The sequence below is a fragment of the Glycine soja genome, chromosome 17 (genome assembly GCF_004193775.1).
Source record: "Glycine soja cultivar W05 chromosome 17, ASM419377v2, whole genome shotgun sequence".
NCBI classification, from domain to species: Eukaryota; Viridiplantae; Streptophyta; class Magnoliopsida; order Fabales; family Fabaceae; genus Glycine; species Glycine soja.
The window spans coordinates 16,788,597-16,808,434 of NC_041018.1; the positions used below are offsets into that span (position 1 = coordinate 16,788,597).

The following is a 19,838-nucleotide window of genomic DNA, read 5'->3' on the forward strand; positions in this document are numbered from 1 at the left end:
TTACATTTAAATAATTATATATATATATATATATATATATATATATATTCTTGGTAAAAGTATGTACATTAGGGGAGAAATATGCGGGTTAGACTAATTAACGAAGAGTAATCCATAACTGGACAATTATAGATTAATTCTCAATTAATTAGTCTAAAAATTATCATTTTGCATGCAACTTAAAATTTAACAAAACAAACCTCTTAACCACGCTCAGGGTCTCATTCTGAGCGTTTTGATATATATATTGCCTACTTTCGAAAACGGGCCCCGATGGGTGCAGAGAAACGCGAGGAACTGGACCCAGAGAGGCGGCACGCAAATTGAGGCAGGATTTCAGCATCCAAAAAGGTCCAATTTTTTTTCTCCTTTGTGGCTGAGTATGAGGTCAAATCAAAGGAAAAAGGTGGGCCCTTTTTCTCCAATTAAAATAAGACATGTGGCAATTGCTTTTAGAAAAGAAAATGAAAAAAGAAAAGAAAATCATTTTTTTTATAAAAAGCCCAAATCTTCTCTCTCTTTCTTCAAAAAATTTCAGCAGCTTTCTTTCCTCCCTCCACGTTGCTTTTCTTCCCTCTTCTTCTCCACCATTGTTGCCTCCCTAGAAGCTCCAAATTCCACTTCATTTCTACCCCAAATTGCAAGGAAAGGCTATTTTCAAAGTCTTGGAGCCTACCTCTACTTCGTGGGGCCTTAAATTTCAGGTAAGGGTGGACTTCTTCTCACTCGAAATCTATGGGTGTTGGGTTTTTGGGAGCTATAATGGGTAGTTCTACTAGGTTATTGCCTTAGGGTAGTTATTTGTGAAGGAATTTGTTGAAATTATGCTAAACTTGACATGTTTGATGTGATCAAAACTACCCATGTTGATTTAGGGATTAATGATGATTCTTTGTGATATATGTATGCTTAAAATGTTGATAGAAAACTGGTAGAGAGGATGGGGAGAGTTAACTTAGAGTTAAATGTGAAAATAGTAGTGTTGTAGCTGGAAAAATGTGAGATTTTGAGGGTTAGAAAAGCCAAATTTGGGGTTAGTGGAAATTGGAGTCTAAAGTGAGTTGATTCTAGGTTAGAATGTCAATTAGGACTTGTAGGAAAGCTTGGTCAGAGCAAATGAGAAAATGAGTGACAAATGTGAAAGAAAAGAGCCATTTCTAGGATAAATTGGGTGTTGAGAGGTCAAATTTTGAATAGGTGGAGATTTCACCTTAAAACCAGTTTGAGCAAGTCTAAATCAATGTTATAGACTTGATGAAGATGAGAGTTTACCCCAAAATTACAAAATTTTCATTTTCACCTTTCAAACCTTGAGAATGCACTAAATTGGTGGGTTTTGGATACCTATATTTTGCTTTACCTTGGTTTGAAGTTTGTTTTTGGTTGGAACATGATTTATACATGGTTTATGACTTGTAGGATCCAATTTAAGAGAAATTGGATACAAGCACGCTAGAATTCGAAATCTGCCAAATTATGCAGAAAAAACTGTCAAATTGTGCAGCAAATTTTACCAATTATGCAGAAAAATGGTTGTGCAGTGCTAGTCACGGGAATGGTTGTACATCTCGTGTTCTAGATATTTTCTAACAGATCCCAACGGTCAAAACTTAGATTTCTGTATTAAAAACCCTGAGTTAAAATTTCAAGGCGATCCAATGGTTAACGAATCGGAACGAAGAGAATGTTACTGAGGTATGTGAGTAGGAAAAGCTGTGGAATTTGAATGAGTTTTGTGCAGAGTTTTCTGCCTCCACTCTGTTTTTCTTGGTTTAGGGTAGTTTCATGACAAATGGAATTGAATTGTTTGGATATTGTGAAAGCTTGGAGGGGTTGATGGGGACCCGGTACTGAGAGGAACGAGGATAAGGGCTACATAGGAGTGCGTGAGCTCAATTTAAAGGTGGGCAACTGGGGATGGTGTGCTTATGCCTGACTTGTGGAAATGGGAGAGTTGATTTGCTCCATCGCCTGATCGCCACCAAGTACCACATATGATGGGTTCCCCATAATCCAATAAGCTTGATGTGAGAAAGCATGGAAGAGTCAATCTTCCTACTTTTTGTTTTTTGGCCACAGAGTGGTAGCTGAAGATATGTCACGGGGGTCAGGAGACCTTGGGGACGTCAGGAGGGGTGCTATTGCCCAAAACCAAGCTTGGCTAATCCCGACCCAACCCGGGCATAGTCAGTCAGTGAGAACCTGTGACGTACCTAAACAGGCGAGCTCCTAGCAGTCAACCAATAAAAGAACAAAGTCCACGGAGCAAGGAGGCTTGTGTGGTGGCTGGCCAGCTATTTATTTTGGGTGTTATCTGAAAATTTGCCTCTGGTAATCGATTACCATTCGTGGGTAATCGATTACAGGGTTTAAAAATGGAGACAGGATGTTAAGTAGCTTCTGGTAATCGATTACCAATTGTGTGTAATCGATTACACAATATGATAGGGCACTGGTAGTGCAGTTGATCCGTGATCGCGTTGTGATGGAGTGCCTAAAGGGTGTTTGGGAGACCCTCGAAGGCAATGAGAGGTGCCGATTCCGTGGCACAATTCGACTCACTGCTACTTCATTAGTACATCCAGAGGAACCCGTACGCACACTTCAACAGCCTGTGGAGTGGATACTACCTACACCTACTCCATATCGACTAGTTGAGTCAGTTCAAGTGATACAGGTGTCATCCTCTGAAGAGGATCTTGAGGAGGAGCCAGAGGAGTTACCTCCTGAACCTGCTATGGACGCCCTTGACTTACCTGAGGATGATGAAGACCCACTCCCTGAAGTTGATTCTCCAGAGGATATTATGTCAGCATCTGAGGCAGACTCTACAGAGGAGAGTGGCCCTGGAGGGACAGCGAATAGTGACGACTCTTCATCATAGCAGACGGCTCCTTAGACTAGGCGTACATACTTTTTGTGGGTGGGTGTATCTAGTTCAGACTACTAGGTTTACTCTTTTGATTTTTAGGTGGGTAGACCTATTGTATAGAAATTTTGATGATTGTATATATTGTGGCTAAAGCCATCACAGTTGTTACCTTTGCTCTGGATGTCACTGTGTTATTTTGCAAACTCCCATATTTTGGAAAGAGTTTACCGACCGCATCTTATTATTTCTCACGTGACGACCTAAAATGATTGCTGGTATATTTTTTAATGAGCAAAATAGTTTAGAGGTTATGAGTGATCAGAAAGAAATGAATCCGAATGGAGTTGTGAACTGGCCATTCAGGACTCTATAGTGATAATTTTCCTTATGAATTTAATTACCGTGAAATGAATAACAGTGCGGAAAAAAAGAGAGAGAAAAGAAAAAAAAATTTCCCACGGTTTCTGCTATTTAATTTATTACTATTAAACCAGTCATTGTTTAGGGATGCCACACAACTCACAACTGCTAGACTTAGTTTTTCTAAAGCTCTCATGGTTAAAAGTGAGTTGTGAATTTTTCTTGAGTTCAAGAAGACAATCATTCACTCAGGCAAAGGATCTTGCATGTGATTGATCGGGTTATGTCTCTCCTTGACTCAGATTTTCATGTGTTTTACATGTTAGTATATGCATGAATTTCTAAAAGTATGCTAGAATAGGTTTTTATAGTTTGGGCTAAAGGTAGGTTTCTCTAAGGCTCTTATTCATAAAAGGACCCTAGGGTTGGGTACATTAGTCTTTTTTTTCTGGGGTAGGAACTGAGATTGATTGTGATTTCTTGTAAGAACTCTATATGCACAGTGAAAATCTAATTCCGATTGGATTAGAAAACTAGATTAGCTTCTCTAGAGATAGAGAGTGGACCAGTGTAAAATTGGTGTACATCTTCTTGTGATCTTATCTTTCCTTGATCAATTTACTGAAGGTTAAAGAAAATATCTTTTTGTGAAAGAACTTAAACAAAATATTATTGTACTAAGGGTGATTGATTAAATATTGATTTGTCAAAAGTTTGTGATACAATCCTTGGAAAATAAGTTTTTTTTTTACTGTAGTTTTTTAAGGTTGACTTAAGTTAGAAACCAATTCACCCTTCTCTTGGTTTGTGAGTTCCATCATCTTTTTCAATTGGTATCAAAGCTACATCTTGAAAGTTGCTCAAGATCACAGTTTTTCTAAAATGGGCTATAAACAAACCACTTTCAAAAAGGGTGCATCTCTCAATCGACCTCCATTGTTTGAGGGAGAACATTTTTCGTTTTGGTAAAAAAGAATGAAAATCTTTATTCAGTCAATTGATCCTGGTGCATGGGATGCTATTGTTAAAGGATCATTTATACCAACTAAAGAAGTAAATGGTGAATTGGTACCTAAAGAATGATATGAGATAAAAGATGATGAGAAAAGAAAAGTGCAAGATGATTAAAAAGCTAAAAATATTTTAACTTCTGGTTTATCTTCTGATGAATTCTTTCATACTACAAGGTGCAGAAGTGAAAAGGAAATATGGAAAATGCTTGAAGTCACTCATGAAGGCACTGCGGATGTAAGAAAAGAAAGAAATCACACTCTTGTATCCGAATATGAATCTTTTCGAATGAAGAATAGAGAAAATATTTCTGAACTTCAAAAAAGATTCACCCATATTTGTGAATCACCTTCTTAGTTTTAGAAAAAAAGTTTGAAGATGATGAGCCAAACATCAAAATCCTCAACTGTCTTACAAGAACTTGGGAACCAAAGATCATAGCGATCAAGGAATCCAAGGACTTAGCATCAATGTCAATGGAAGCTCTCTTCAGAAAATTGCTTGCATATGAACATGAGTTAATTCAACAATCTCATGCAAAAGAAACAAAAAAGAAAAGAAAAGGAATTGCGCTCATAGTTAATTCTTCAAAGAAAGACTACAAAGAAAGCTCTAGTGATGACGAAGATGCAAAGAATTTAAGCTTGGTGGTGAAGAAGTTTGGGAAGTTTCTCAAAAGATCCAAAGATAGAAAACTCTCTAAACTTTCAAAGAAGATAAAAAGCAACAACAACACCTTTATATGCTTCGAATGTGGGAAGCAAGGTCACATCAAATCTGAATGTCCTATCTATCTTAGAGAACAACTTACTGAAAAAGAAAGGAAAGAAGGACAGAAAATAGAAAAAGGCCTACATAGCTTGGGAAGACAATGCATCCACATCCTCTGACTCTTCTAGTGAAGAAGATGTTACAAATATGTGCTTAATGGTGGATTCAATGGACGACTCTTCAACCATTGAAGAAACTTAGGTAAATTTTGAATTTGAAGAAGTTTTGGAAGCATTTAATGAAATGCATCATAAAGTGCAAATACTGACTGTTTCAAACAATAAGCTAAGAAGCAATCTAAAACTGGATATCACTAAATTGACTTCAACACAAAGTAAGCTGGATAAATGGAGGTAGTAAAATGAAAAACTTGTTTCAAGGTATAAAACCACTGATTGTGTTTGTGCATCTACTACTCTTAATATGAATGATTACAAATCTTTGCAGATTAAGTTTGAAAAGTTAAAAAAGAATCGCTATGAAGAATGTATGAAGCTGTAAATTGAGCTTTCCTATCTTACCGATCTGTTTAGAAATTTGAACAAAACAAAGAGTGATCTTAGTCACTTGTTCAGTATGCAAAATCATACTACAGATAAGACTAGATTGGGGTATAACAAGCAAACTACTTTTTCTAAGAAAACCAACTGTGCATCCTGCAAAAAGGTGAACCCAAACAAAGTCTCCAAAAAGAAAACCATGGTGTTTTCTAAGCCTAAAGCAATGACTTGTCATTATTGCATGAAAAAGGACACACAAATTATAAATGCTATGTTAGGAGATTTGATGTACCTAGAGGTAAATGTGCTTGGATTCCTAAAGATTTAATTGTTGAAATTAACCCTATTGGACCTAACCTCAATTGGGTACCACCTCTCTCTAATTGATTTTGTGTTATAGGCGTGCCTAAAAGCAAGTGACTCATTATGGTACTTGGATAGTGGTTGCTCTAGATACATGACGGGTGACAAGTTCAAACTTACTGACTTTGTGTCAAAGGAAGGAGGATATGTCACTTTTGGTGGCAACAATAATGGGAGAATTTTGGGAGAAGGAAACATTGGAAATCAGCACAAGACACAAATAAAAAAATTTCTATATGTTAATGGACTTAAGCACAATCTCTTGAGCATTAGTCAACTACATGACAAAGGCTTCAAAATTGAATTCAACAAGAATTGTTATCTAATTTGTGAAGTTATTTCTGGTGAGGTTGTTCACATAGGTAAAAGAAATATCTACATGTTGAATATTGAACATTCATCATTTCATGAACTTAGTTGCTTGGTACGTAAGATTGATGATTCTTGGTTATGGCATTGTAGGGCCGCACATATAAACATGCATCATCTCAATCATCTAGTTAAAAAGGACTTAATAATTGGTATACAAAAACTCAAGTTTGAGAAAAATAAATTTTGTGAAGCGTGTCAAAAAAGGAAACAAGTTAAAAATTATTTTCAAAGTAAAAAACGTTGTCTCTACTTCAAAACTCCTTGAACTACTTCATATAGATTTATTTAGACCTTCAAGAACTATGAGTTTAGGCGGCAACTACTATGGCTTAGTAATTGTTGCAATGACTTCATTAATAAAAATAAGTCATTGCAACAAGAATCACAATTAATTAAAAGGTATTTTTAGGATTATGCATGTCATTAAATAAGGTCAAAGTAATTAAAATGTGTTTATATTTAAGTTCATTGTTTTTGGTTACTTATATTTAGGTCTAGAACAAGTATTGTATATTGGCACCTGTGACTAAAAAAAAAAAAGGTATATGCATCCATCAATTCATAATTATAGAAAATTGACAAAAGGAGCTGAATGAGAAAAATAAATGCTATGAATAAATATTAAATAGTATTATTTTATCAATAAATAATCATAAATTCAAAGTTAAAAAAATATATTCTTGACATTATTGAATTTCATAGGGTGATGATTAGTAAAGTAAATAAATTTTTGTATGTTTTAAATTTTAACGCATGCAAGTATGTTTCTATCAAAGCTGAGACTATTAATTAAATTAAAAATACTGAAATTAACTATTTACCATTTTAGTTATTCAAAGAAATTTGACTAAAGAGCTAATGGGGAAACAAGAAAACTACTAGCATGACTACTAGAAAGGTTGAAGGCTTAGAAAAATAAAAAGATTTAAGACTTAAATATGTTCTTAATCCCTCAAACATAGGAGTATTCTTATGAACGGTGTTCCTCTATTTGAATTGGTATTCCCTTTTTTAATAATTTTGAGGTGAGGGGCAAGGGTTTAAGTTTTATATCTATGATTTGAATGTTGTGATTTGTGAAGCACGTAGTCAATTGTTGAATTTGATGTGATTATGAGGAGTTCAGCTTGGAAGATATGGATCTTCGTTGCTAATGTGTTGCTTGTTGTTTATCCTGTTTGTTTGGAAATATGGCTATGGGGGATTTGAGGAAAATTGGAATATCTAAAGATTTAGAAAGATTTAGCTAAGTGGATGTGTGGATTTTGGGTTTGGGGTTTAGTGTGACTCAATACTCTGAGGCCACATTTATTTGAATCTTTGTCCTTCAAAAGAGTACATTTATCTACAATGAATCCTTAAGGTGAATGACAGAGTCCTCTCTTGACCATTTATTTGTTTGTAATCTTTAACTATTGATCTAAGGTTCTTTTTGTGAAGGTGACTCTATTGGTCAAAGTAATACAAACAACACATCAAACAAGAAATATAAAATGATCCCTCTTTCACTATTTGAAACATTAGAGTTGCTTCCTTTATTTCCTCTCACACCAAAACATGCAGTGCAAGTGGAAGATATGTCTGGAGCCGATGCTATGGCTCCATTGCTCAGACAAGAGAAAACCATGTTTATTCAAGATAGAACTTCGTTTAGGACTCCGTCGTTTAATTTGCCCTAGAGGCTTGATCACTTAGAGCCAAGGCAATTAGTATCTGGATATATGGATGATAATGGTAGAGTTTGTAATGCTCAAGCAGTTGTGTACCACCTTTTCAATGACCAAGCTAGCCCTTCAACTTTGAGACCTTCATAGTCACAAAGATTGAACTACTCTTGTGGAGCAAGTAGTTCTAGAACTCATAACTATCATAATCAAGTGCAAGTATCAGGATCTGGAGTTCAACCTTACGCCCAATATGGACCCTCCACTACTACAAAATGTAGATTTAACATCACTAAGTTAACATTGGTTTTTGATAAAACCGATGTTAACAAAAATACAGTGCCATAATGGTAAATAATGTGACTTTCTTAACATCAGTTTTTCAAATAACTGATGTTAACACAGTATTTTAACATAGTATGTTAACATTGGTTTTTAAAAAACCGATGTTAACATCACTTCGATAGCATCGATTTTTCAAAAATCTGATGTTGGAAAATGATATGTTAACATCGGGTTTTTAAAAAAACCGTTGGTAATGTTCACATCACTTCCTTAACATCGGTTTTTTGGACAAACCGATGTTAGTAAATGATATATTAACATCAGGTTTTTTAAAAAAACCAATGTTAATGTTAATGAACTTGATTTTTAAAAATATTATTGGCTCCACACCCTAATTCACTCATGTCTATTGTGTATCTTTGTCTCTGCCGTAGCTTTGGTGTCGCCCACGTCATCCTCTTTGTCGCAACTCCTCCATTCACGTTTCATAACATTCAAGTGTCGCACCTCCGCGTATGTGTTCCTCTCTGTCACAAACTCTCCACGTCGTGACTCTTCGTTCTCACTACCACTTGCGGCCAATCTCGCTGCCACTGTCACTGTTGGTGTCGAGGTAAGCTTCATGTCTTCATGGTTCCTCTTCGTTTTCACTTTTTGTTGTTGTTGGGATGTTTTTCTATTTTCATGTTTCCTCTGTGTTCATGGTTCCTCTGTATCGCGTGTTTCCTCTGTCTTCATGCATCTAAAATGTTGAAACTGTATAGAATGATGTGGTATGCAATTTGGAACAATGGGTCAAGTAGATATCAGTAGCTTAAAAAGCATTAAGAAAGGTTCTAATTGCCGCATGATGTTTTGTGTTTGTACTTCTCAGTGAATCCAACCTCTTTGTTATGATGAAATGAAGCATAAAGAGGGTATATAGAAATGCATAGAATTAAAAAAGAAAACTTTTCTTTTTTACGCATTAGCAATTTAGCATTTGATTAATCTTCTTAGGAGTCATGAAAAACATTATTGAATTAAAGTTGCTTCAATCTTTCTCAACTTGCTCTTAGAAACCACTTTTTCTTCAGTAATTTGAACATGGTTTGTGCTTTTGAGTTATTCTATCTGTCAATAATAACTTGAAATCATGAAGACATCACTAGTACTTGAAATCTGCACTCACATCATTTTGATGGGTGTCCATCTTCAAATGATTGTATCTTTAGCATTAGTACTTGAAATCTGTAGTCAAGACCCCACTATTGTAATTTTGATTTACCACTAGTACTTGAAATCTGCACTCACATCATTTGAAACAAAGATAAATGTTAACTTTTTAGAATGATTTGATTTTTCATAAGTCTTTATTGTCCTCTCAATTAATTATGACCTGAGTAGAGTGGCATGATGATAACAAGTAGTGGCTAGAAATTCATCAGTATTTGTCCTAATGATAGGATTAATAGCTGGTGATGGGGTCCTTCAATTAGGCCTAAAAAAATGATCGAGTGTCTAATTCAGTGGAAACTTTTTTCTTGAAGACCTAGAGAACCATAGCCTTGGGCATGTAGTGCATGAAAGTGATGCTTATTAGATCTCCACTATAAAGCACATCAAAATGTGAATTAAGAAGATAGAAAGCCCAACCCTTTTTTCATATTATTGTGGTCAAAGTAGAAAAAAAGAGTTGCCATAATCCATAGGAATTGCAGCGCAAGGGAATCATGGAGTGAAAGTGTGAAACTAATTATGGTGAGAGTGGGAATTGACTGTGAACTTGATGTGTTATGACTATTTATTATTTGATGGAATTTACTGACTTTTGTATTGTGTTGTGTTTTTCTTAACCACCTTAAAATATATTTACAAACTTTGATTATTTGGATTGATTATAAAATTAATTATTTGTTAGACTTAATTATACTTAAAGTTCATCTTCTCTTTTCAAAAGTATATTTTATAATAATCAAACTCAAATTCTCTCCCACAAATTTAATATATATTTTCAACTAAACTACAAGTCATTTTGTTGTGTTTGACATGCATATCAATTAAATTTAACGTAACAATATTCATTGGATGGTTGAAACCTTTAGATATTACTATCTATTTGTTAGTTCTTTTAATTGTTAATTTTTGAGTTTTTGATCAAAGTTGTTGATTTCACTATTTCTAACATATTTGGGGTGTCTTGACTTGCTTTTTTTTTTGTTCAGCCTTGACTTCCTTGCTCCCACTCCAACCTAGCTTCACACTAGTTTGTTGCTTGAATTGTTGGTAAGTTTGTCAATCAACTTTTGTATGCCACATGTTAGCAATATGGTTGATGATTGATGTAGGTGGGGAATTTTTATGTCTAATGTTTTTGAGAATGATGATTGATGTAGGTGGTGATTGAGTTCTTTATTGGATTGTTGCTCTGTTTTTGGACTGTGCTGCTCATCATCATAGGTACAAATGTTTTTTGTAAACTTTTGATATTGTTGTACCAATGCTTTTATTACTTGTTCACTGCCATTAATAAGAATTGATATATGCTATACAAATTATGTTCATCATGAGTGAACCTTAGATTCCCATTTGAGATTGAATACAATGATTCTTGTGGACAATTTGCATTAATCATTGTATTGAATCTTGAATTGTCTGTTTGGACAGTTTGGGGAGACTCATATTTTTGTGGTAGATTCATGTGTTAAGGTTAAGATTATCTTGTTGAATTTGAAGAAATTTCGGTAAAATCCATTTCTAGTTGTTCTTTGAGTGCATACTTGATTGTTGTAGAATTAATGTCACTGCATTGATGTCGTGTACTTGTAGATCAATGCAAAATGCTAGCGAAATTTCATCAAATTTAACGAAATAGACTTAACCTTGATGTATGAAGCTACCATAAAAAAATGTCTTCTTGAATGGGATAGGGCCACACCTTTAATGTAAAAGTGAGATTTTCATGCATCAAATAACTTTGTGAGTATCATAGAGTTATTATTTAGATGGATTGAAGTTGGATGAATGAAAGTCGCATGAGCTCTGCATATGAGGAAGGCGTGAAAGAGTTTTTGCAATTTGCTTCCGAAAAAAGTCGAACGGATGGTGACGGAAAATCTTTTTGTACTTGTATAAATTGTTTGAGCAGGAGAGGACAAATACTAGATGACATACGAGAGCATCTGTTGTGTGATGGAATTAAAAAGAATTATAGAACATGGATATGGCATGGTGCATTGACAGATATGCAAAGGGGGTCCCAATCAAAACCATTTGATGTAGAAATGGGAGATCGCTAAGAGGATATGATTCAAGATCTTGGACAAGAGTCTTTTCAGCAAGCACATGCCCCTATGTATGATACATTGCAAACTGATTCAAAGAAGCCTTTGTATCCGGGGTGCAAGAATTCCTTGACGCTATAGTCAGTGGTGTTAAGTCTGGTTAATGTGAAGGCCATATATGGGTGGAGTGGAAAAAGCTTTAGTTCACTACTTCAAGTAGTGCACGATATGCTTCCAAAGGAAAACACGTTACCAAAAAGGTATTAACAGGCCAAGAGGATACTATGTTCAATGGGTATGGAGTATCAGAAGATTCATGCTTGCTCTAATGATTGCATACTGTACAGACATGAGTTTGAAGAAATGCACAAATGCCCTAGGTGTGGGGTATCATGGTACAAAGTCAAGGATAATGACGAGTGTAGTAGTGATGAAAACTCAAAGAAGGGCCCCCCAGAAAAGGTGTTGTGGTATCTTCCGATCATTCCAAGGTTTAAGCGTCTGTTTGCTAATGGAGACAATGAAAAAGACCTTACATGGCATGCAAATGGGAGAAATTACGATGGAATGCTCCGTCATCCGGCTGATTCCTCCCAATGGAAGAAAATTGATCGTTTGTATCTGGATTTCAGCAAAGAGGCAAGAAATATTAGGCTTGGACTAGCCATTGATGGAATGAATCCATATGGCAGTTTAAGCACTCAACACAGTTCATGGCCAGTTTTGCTAGTAATTTACAATTTGCCTCCTTGGTTGTACATGAAGAAAAAATACATGGTGTTATCTATGATGATATCGAGCCTAAGACAGCCAGGAAATGACAGTGATGTGTGGAAGCAATGCCTTCCAAGATTATTTTGATGATGCTAAAGAATCAAGACTTAAGCAAATTCCAAAGATTCAAGAATCAAGTTACAAGATTCAAGAATCAAGTTTCAAGAATCAAGATTCAAGTTTCAAGAATCAAGTTTGAAGATCAAGATTCAAGACTCAAGATTCAAGAATCAAGAGAAGACTCAATCAAGATAAGTACTAAATTTTTTTTCAAAACATTGAGAAGCACAAGAAGTTTTCACAAAATCATTACCAAAGAGTTTTACTCTCCGATAATCGATTACCATAAGGTAGTAATCGATTACCAGTAGCCAGCATTGTTTTCAAAACTGATTTACAAAGTTGTAATCGATTACCATGAGCATTTAATCGATTACCAATGTTTTAAAACGTTAGATTTCAAATTTCAAGAGTCACAATTAGTGATAAAACAGTTTCAAATCATTTTAAACTTGTGTAATCGATTACACAATACTTGTAATCGATTACCAGAGTTCTAAACGTTTTGATTTTAAAAATTTAAACATGAAGAGTCACATCTGCTGATGTGTAATCGATTACACCTTGATGGTAATCGATTGCCAGTGACTGATTTCGAAAAATAAATTTCCAAAAGTCACAATTCTTTAAGTGACTTGTTTCTAAATATTTTTTCAAAAGTCACAACTTTTTAAGTGACTAGTTTTCAAAAGACTCACAATTTTTAAAGGGTGACTAGTTTTAATGAAATTGTCAAGAGTCACAAACTTTAACTTGAGTCATCAAGTGATTATAAATATGTGACCATGGCATGAATTTCATATCTATCTTTTTCAATATCTTTCAACGCTTTTCTACAGAACTTTCTAACTCATTTCTCTTCATCTTTCTAAAAGTTTTTGTTCAAAACTTTCTCTTTCAAGAAAATTTCTTTGATAAAAAACTTGTGTTATTCATCTTCATTCACTTCTCCCTTTGCCAAAAGAATAGAAAGACTAACTGCCTAAACTCTTTTGTGTCTCTCATCTCCCTTTGCCAAAAGAATAGAAGGACTAACCGCCTGAATTCTTTTGTGTCTCCCTTCTCTCTTCCTAAAGATTCAAAGGACTAACCGCCTAAGAATTCTTTTGATTCTTCCCTTCACCTTAAGCAAAATATTTCAAAGGTTTCAAAGGACTAACCGCGTGAGATATCTCTTGTTTCCCCTTAACAAAGATTCAAAGGACTAACCGCCTGAGAATTCTTTGTCCCAACAGATTGGAGGGTACATCCTTTGTGGTACAAGTAGAGGGTACACCTACTTGGGGATTGTTATACTGAGAACAAGAGAGGGTACATCTCTTGTGGATCAGTTCAAGTGGAGGGTACATCCACTTGGTTATTCAAAGAGAACAAGGGAGGGTACATCCCTTGTGGATCTTTGGCTTGTAAAGGATTTTACAAGGTTGAAAGAAATCTCAAGAACCGCAAGTTGTTTGGGGACTGGATGTAGGCATGGTTTGTGGCCAAACCAGTATAAATCTTGTGTTTGTCTTCTTCTTTCCTACATCCTTTAATTTTCACCGTGTTCTTTTATTTCCGCTTTTACTTTTGGTCAAGTTATTGTTTCTGTTCTTTACTTTCTTAGTAGTAAAATCCTAGTTGAATATAGTAACATTAAGAAGGATATTTTTTTAATTAGTCAAGTCACACTAATAATTAATTCAACCCCCCTTCTTAATTATTTTGAGGCCACTTGATCCAACAAGTGGTATCAGAGCAGGTATCTTGTAGAAAGTTTCACAACTTCAAGATTCATGGCCTCCTCAAATTCTTTGTTTCCTGAAGGAAACTCCATCCATAGGCCACCTATCTTTAATGGTGAGGGTTAACACTATTGGAAAACCCGAATGCAAATCTTTATTGAAGCCATAGATTTAAACATTTGGGAAGAAATAGAAATAGGACCTTACATACCCACCATAGTAGATGCAAGCCCTAGCACTACAACACAAAAACCTAGAGATAAGTGGACTGAAAAGGATAGAAGAAGAATCCAATATAATCTTAAAGCCAAAAACATTATTACTTCTGCCCTAGAAATTGATGAATATTTTAGAGTGTCAAACTGTTCAAATGCAAAGGAGATGTGGGATACTCTCCAACTTACACATGAAGGCACCACTGATGTGAAAAGATCCAGAGTCAATACCCTTACACATGAATATGAATTATTTAGGATGAACCCTAATGAGAATATCCAAAGTATGCAGAAAAGATTCACACATATAGTCAATCATCTTGCCTCCTTAGGAAAAATCTTCCCTAATGAAGATTTAATTAATAAAGTCTTAAGATGTTTAAGTAGGGAATGACAGCCCATGGTAACTGCCATTTCTGAAAGTAAAGATCTTTCTTCTATGTCTCTTGCCACTTTGTTTGGCAAATTGCAGGAACATGAAATGGAACTTCAACGTCTCAACCAAAATGAAGAGACCGATAAAAGGAAAAGAAGCATAGCACTCAAAGCCTCCTCCTCAATACAAGAAGAAGAAGAGGAAGAAGAATTTGATGATGAAGAGGACTTCTCACTCTTTGTGAAGAAGTTTCATAAATTCGTTAAAAATAGAAGAATGGAGAGAAGCCATAACTTCAACAATGGGAAGAGATCCCAAGAAGTTCCTCCTACACTTAAATGCTATAAGTGTAATCAACCCGATCACATAAAGGCAAACTGCTCCTCAAATGAGTCATGGCCTGAGAAGAATGAGAAGAAAAGCTATAAAGAAAGAAGATCCAAGAAGGCGTATATTGCTTGGGATGACAATGACTCATTTGATGGTTCGGAGAAGGAGATTAACCTTCTATCCAAGGACTATGAAAGTGATGAGAACATCTCTCAAGAAGTTTAAGTGAGAAAAACAAAAGACTGACTTCCATCTTCAAATATCTAGGCACTTGAATCATGAAAAAGGTAACATCAAAACCATTCTCTTTTAAATATAGTTGGTTGAAATTTTTCTTTCAATTAACTTGTTTATATGACAACTAACAGAATTTTATTTGTTTGTCTTGATTGTTTGCTATGTGTTTATGTGTTTGATTGGGTTATTTTCTTTCTTGAAGCATGAAGTTTATTATTAAAACAAATAGTTGATAAGTATCTATGATTCTTGCATGATTTTTAGTATGATATGTGAATTACTTGCTTAAAAGTCATTCATAAAGTTTTTTCAAAATTATTATGTTATATATATTTATTTTCATATAAGAGTTTTTAGATATAAATTATTTTGAACACTTTTCAAATCCTTTCAATCTAAGAATTCATTCAGCACTTAGTTTTCCTAAAAAGCTCTCTGGTAATCGATTACCACAATATGTAATCGATCATAGCGAGTCAGGCTAAGTGTAATTGATTACCAAAAAGGTGTAATTGATTACAACGCATCCCTGGTGCTTATAAATTCAAATTTCGGAATTCAGGAACCAAAACCAATTAAGCATTTATGTGTAATCGATTACATAGTGTAAAATTTAAATTCCAATTTGTAATGGCTATTGTAAATCATTTTTGGCCACTGGTAATCGATTACATACTCTGGTAATCGATTACCAGAGAGTAAATCTCTTGAAAAAGACATTTTGACTGTACGCATCAGTCATAGGTCGCATTGTATTGTTTACCTGTGTAGTTAGATTTCTTATGAAAGAGTCTACCCCTTTCTTTTCTCTCTTGTAGATCGCGACGGCAGCACAGCTGATCCGTGATCACGTCGTGATGGAGTGCCTAGAGGGTGTTTGGGAGACCCTCGAGGGCAACGAGAGGTGCCAATTCCGCGGCACAGTTCGACTCACTGCTACATCGCTTGTACATTCAGAATAACCCGCACGCACACTTCAACAGCCTGTGGAGTGGATACTACCTACGCCTACCCCATATCGACTAGTTGAGCCCATTCAATTGATAGAGGTGTCATCCTCCAAAGAGGATCCTGAAGGGGACCCAGAGGAGTTATCTCCTGAACCTGCTATGGATGCCCCTGACTTACCAGAGGATGATGAGGACCCACTTCTTGATGTTGATTCTCTAAAGGATATTATGCCAGTAACTGAGGCAGACTCTACAGAGGAGAGTGGTCCTGGAGGGATGGCGAATAGCGACGACTCTTCATCACAGTAGACGGCTCCTTAGATTAAGCGTATATACTTTTATGGGTGGGTGTATCTAGTTCAGGCTGCTAGGTTTACTCTTTTGAATTTTGGGTGGGTAGACCTCTTGTATAGAAATTTTGATGATTGTATATATTGTGGTTGAAGCCACCACAGTTATTACCTTTGCTCTGGATGTCACTGTACTATTTTGCAAACTCCCATGTTTTGGACAGTTTTCGATGATGAAAACAATTATGTTTTATCTTGTTATTTGAAAAAGAATGTTAATGAACTTTATTTGAAAAGAGTTTACCGAACACACCTTATTATTTCTCACGTGATGACCTAAAATGATGGTTGGTATTTTTTTAGAAAAAGAAAAATAGTTTGGAGGTTATGAGTGATCAGAAAGAAATGAATCCGAATAAAGTTGTGAACTGACCACTCAGGACTCTATAGTGATAATTTTCCTTCTGAAATTAATTATCGTGAAATAAATAACAGTGCGAAAAAAAATTTCCATGGTTTCTGCTATTTAATTTATTACTATTAAACTAGTCTTTAATTTAGGGACGCCACATCCACAAGAGATGTACCCTCTCTTGTTCTCAGTTACAACAACCTAAGTAGATGTACCCTCTACTTGTACCACAAAGGATGTACCCTCCAATGTGTTAAGACAAAGTTCTCAGGCGGTTAGTCCTTTGAAACTTTGTGAAGGGGAAACAAAAGATATCTCAGGCGGTTAGTCCTTTGAAATCTTTTGTTTAAGATAAAGGAAAGAATAAAAAGAATTCTCAAACTGTGTTGTTTTGAATTCTTTGAAAAGGGAGAAGGGAGACACAAAAGAATTCAGGCGGTTAGTCCTTCGTTCTTTTGGAAAAGGGAGAAGAGAGACACAAAAAGAATTCAGGCGGTTAGTCCTTGGTGAATTCTTTTTGGCAAAGGGAGAAGAGAATAAAAGATATAGCACACTTCTGTTTTCAAGGTTTGGAAAACCAAAAAACTTTAGAAAGCTTTTGCAAAGGAAGAAGAAGAAGAAGTTCAAGAAGATGTTCAAAGAGATTCAAAGGTTGTAAAAGAATATGTGGAAAAGTTATTTGTAAAGGTTGTAAGTGTTATTCAAATGCAAATCAAGCTCTTGCTTTTATAGACTCTTCAAGTCTGGTCAAGAAAACCATTGGAAGAGTTATAACCTTTAGAAAAACCTAAACACCATTGGAAGAGTTACATCTTTTGATTTTTGTTCAAAACTTATCATTGGTAATCGATTACCAAATCCTTGTAATCGATTACACAAAGGTTTTTATGAAAGGATGTGACTCTTCACAATTGAATTTGAATTCCAACGTTCTGATGCACTGGTAATCAATTACCAATATCTTGTAATTGATTGCACCATTTTGAAATCAATTGGAATGTTGTAAATTCAGTTGGAAACTTTTGAAATCAAACTTTGCCACTGGTAATCGATTATAGGAAACTGGTAATTGGTTACCAGAGAGTAAAAACTCTGGTAACTTAGAAAATTTTGAGAAAAACTCTTTTGAAAAACGAAACTGTGCTATGTTGTTTTTTGAAAAATATTTTCAATACTTCCCTTGTGAAGTCTTCTTGATTTCTTCTCTTGAATCTTGAATTCATCTTCTCTTGAATCTTGAAATCAATCTTCTCTTGATTCTTGAATCTTCTTGATTTCTTCTCATGAAACTTGAAATTAAACTTGATCTTGAACTTGTTGACTCATTCTTGAAATCATTCTTTGGGCTTTTTGTCATCATCTTTGTCATTATCAAAACAACTTGAATCAACTTGATTCATCATGATGAAGCTTGCTTCTACACTTCAAATCTCTTTCTTGCCTCACCTTTTGTGAAGAAGGTTGTGGTCAACACCTCTCCAAGCCACCATTGTCATTTCCTTTGAGAGTCACCATTGAAATCACCTCCTTCCACTCTCAACACTACTTCTTTGTCCCACTACTATCAAAATGGTGCTCACCAAGTTGGCGAAGAGCGGGATGAAGGTTAGTGCTTTAGAGATGTTAATATCTGGGAGAAAAATATAAAGTCTATCACAAAAGAAAACAATGCCGTTCAAGCCATTAGAAACAGGCAAATGTGAATTTCTTGTGAAGTTGAAAGAAGAAGCAAGCTATGAAGGTAGCGCAAAGTTGGTTTTGTCGAGGTCTGCCATGCCAACTATGCCATCGGTGGAGCCATAGAAGAAGAAGGAGCACTACTACAATAATGGCCATTTATGACACACTAACTACAACGGTTAAAAAGAAAAGGTCATTGAAGGATACGCGGTGGCAGTGTAGTAATTTTAACAAATGTATACAACAACGGTTATTGAATAATTGTCTTTAATAGTGAGTTTAAGGAGTACAACGATGGTTTGATAGATCATCGTAGTTGTATTGGTAGTACAAAGATGGTTTTTCTCCTTTTGACCGTCTTTGAATAAGCTTACTTATTATTCCCAAAACCGTTGCTAATTAAGTAGCTTCCTCTCAGTCACACGTGCATAACCTTCTTCACTGCTTCTTCCATTCATCGTTGTCCAACTTCTGGATTCCCTCAAAGGTTTGAATTCAATGACTCCCTCAAAACCCCCTTACTTTTCTGTTTCTCTTCGAATTCCTCTAACCCTCATAGAATTTCTGCTTAAAAGGGTGTTTGCCTTTGTGTTTACAGTGACCCTCGAACCCACCCGCACTCTTTGACTCATGCTTTGACGGGCCCCTCTGTCTCTTGAATCTCTACGAAGCAACGTCGGAGTAGTTCATCTGTGAAGTCTCCGTCAAAGGTGTCTGTGTAGGTAGGAACCCCTATCTGTCAAGTTTTTGTTTTCCTTTGATGTGGTTGAATCCAGTTTGTTCTCAGTCGAAAGGGTGTCGTTTGCTGTTTTCTGCAACCGAGTTAAGCTTAATGGGAATGTGAGCTATCTTCATTTTGTTAGGGTAGCACCTGGTTTCTAGCAAGTCCACTTCGGTGAATCTAATTAAAAAAATATATATACCCTAAGCAATGATAAAAAAACATGTCCCTTTGGGGACATCCGAGGAAATAGGAAGCATAGCCCCTATGCAAGCATGACACGCTTTTATCAAGAGATGGTCCATTTTTTTTCCCCACTTTCCTTCTTTCAATATTTTTAGGCATGGGTCTCGTTAAGATTCAAAGGCTCAAATTGGAAGCCTTATTTGTCTAACAACAATTAAGGATACACAATAAATCCTTTTCTGCAACAAAATGTAGAATGTGAAAACATAAAATTTTATACTTGTTATAGGCATACGAGTAAGCATGAAAAGAGGGACATGCCCTTTAGGCTTGGTTTTCATCCCTTGATTAGAGTCGAAGATTTGGTTTTGTTGAAGATGTTTTGTGGGATTTTCCCTGCAAAGGTAGCCGAGTTATCTTTG

The 19,838-nt window shown here is 35.5% G+C and overlaps 1 pseudogene; it reads left to right on the top strand.

Annotated features, from left to right (window-relative positions):
- Nucleotides 1-19,455: 19,455 nt before the first annotated feature.
- On the top strand, nt 19,456-19,541 carry LOC114394326 (annotated as a pseudogene).
- Nucleotides 19,542-19,838: the final 297 nt, after the last annotated feature.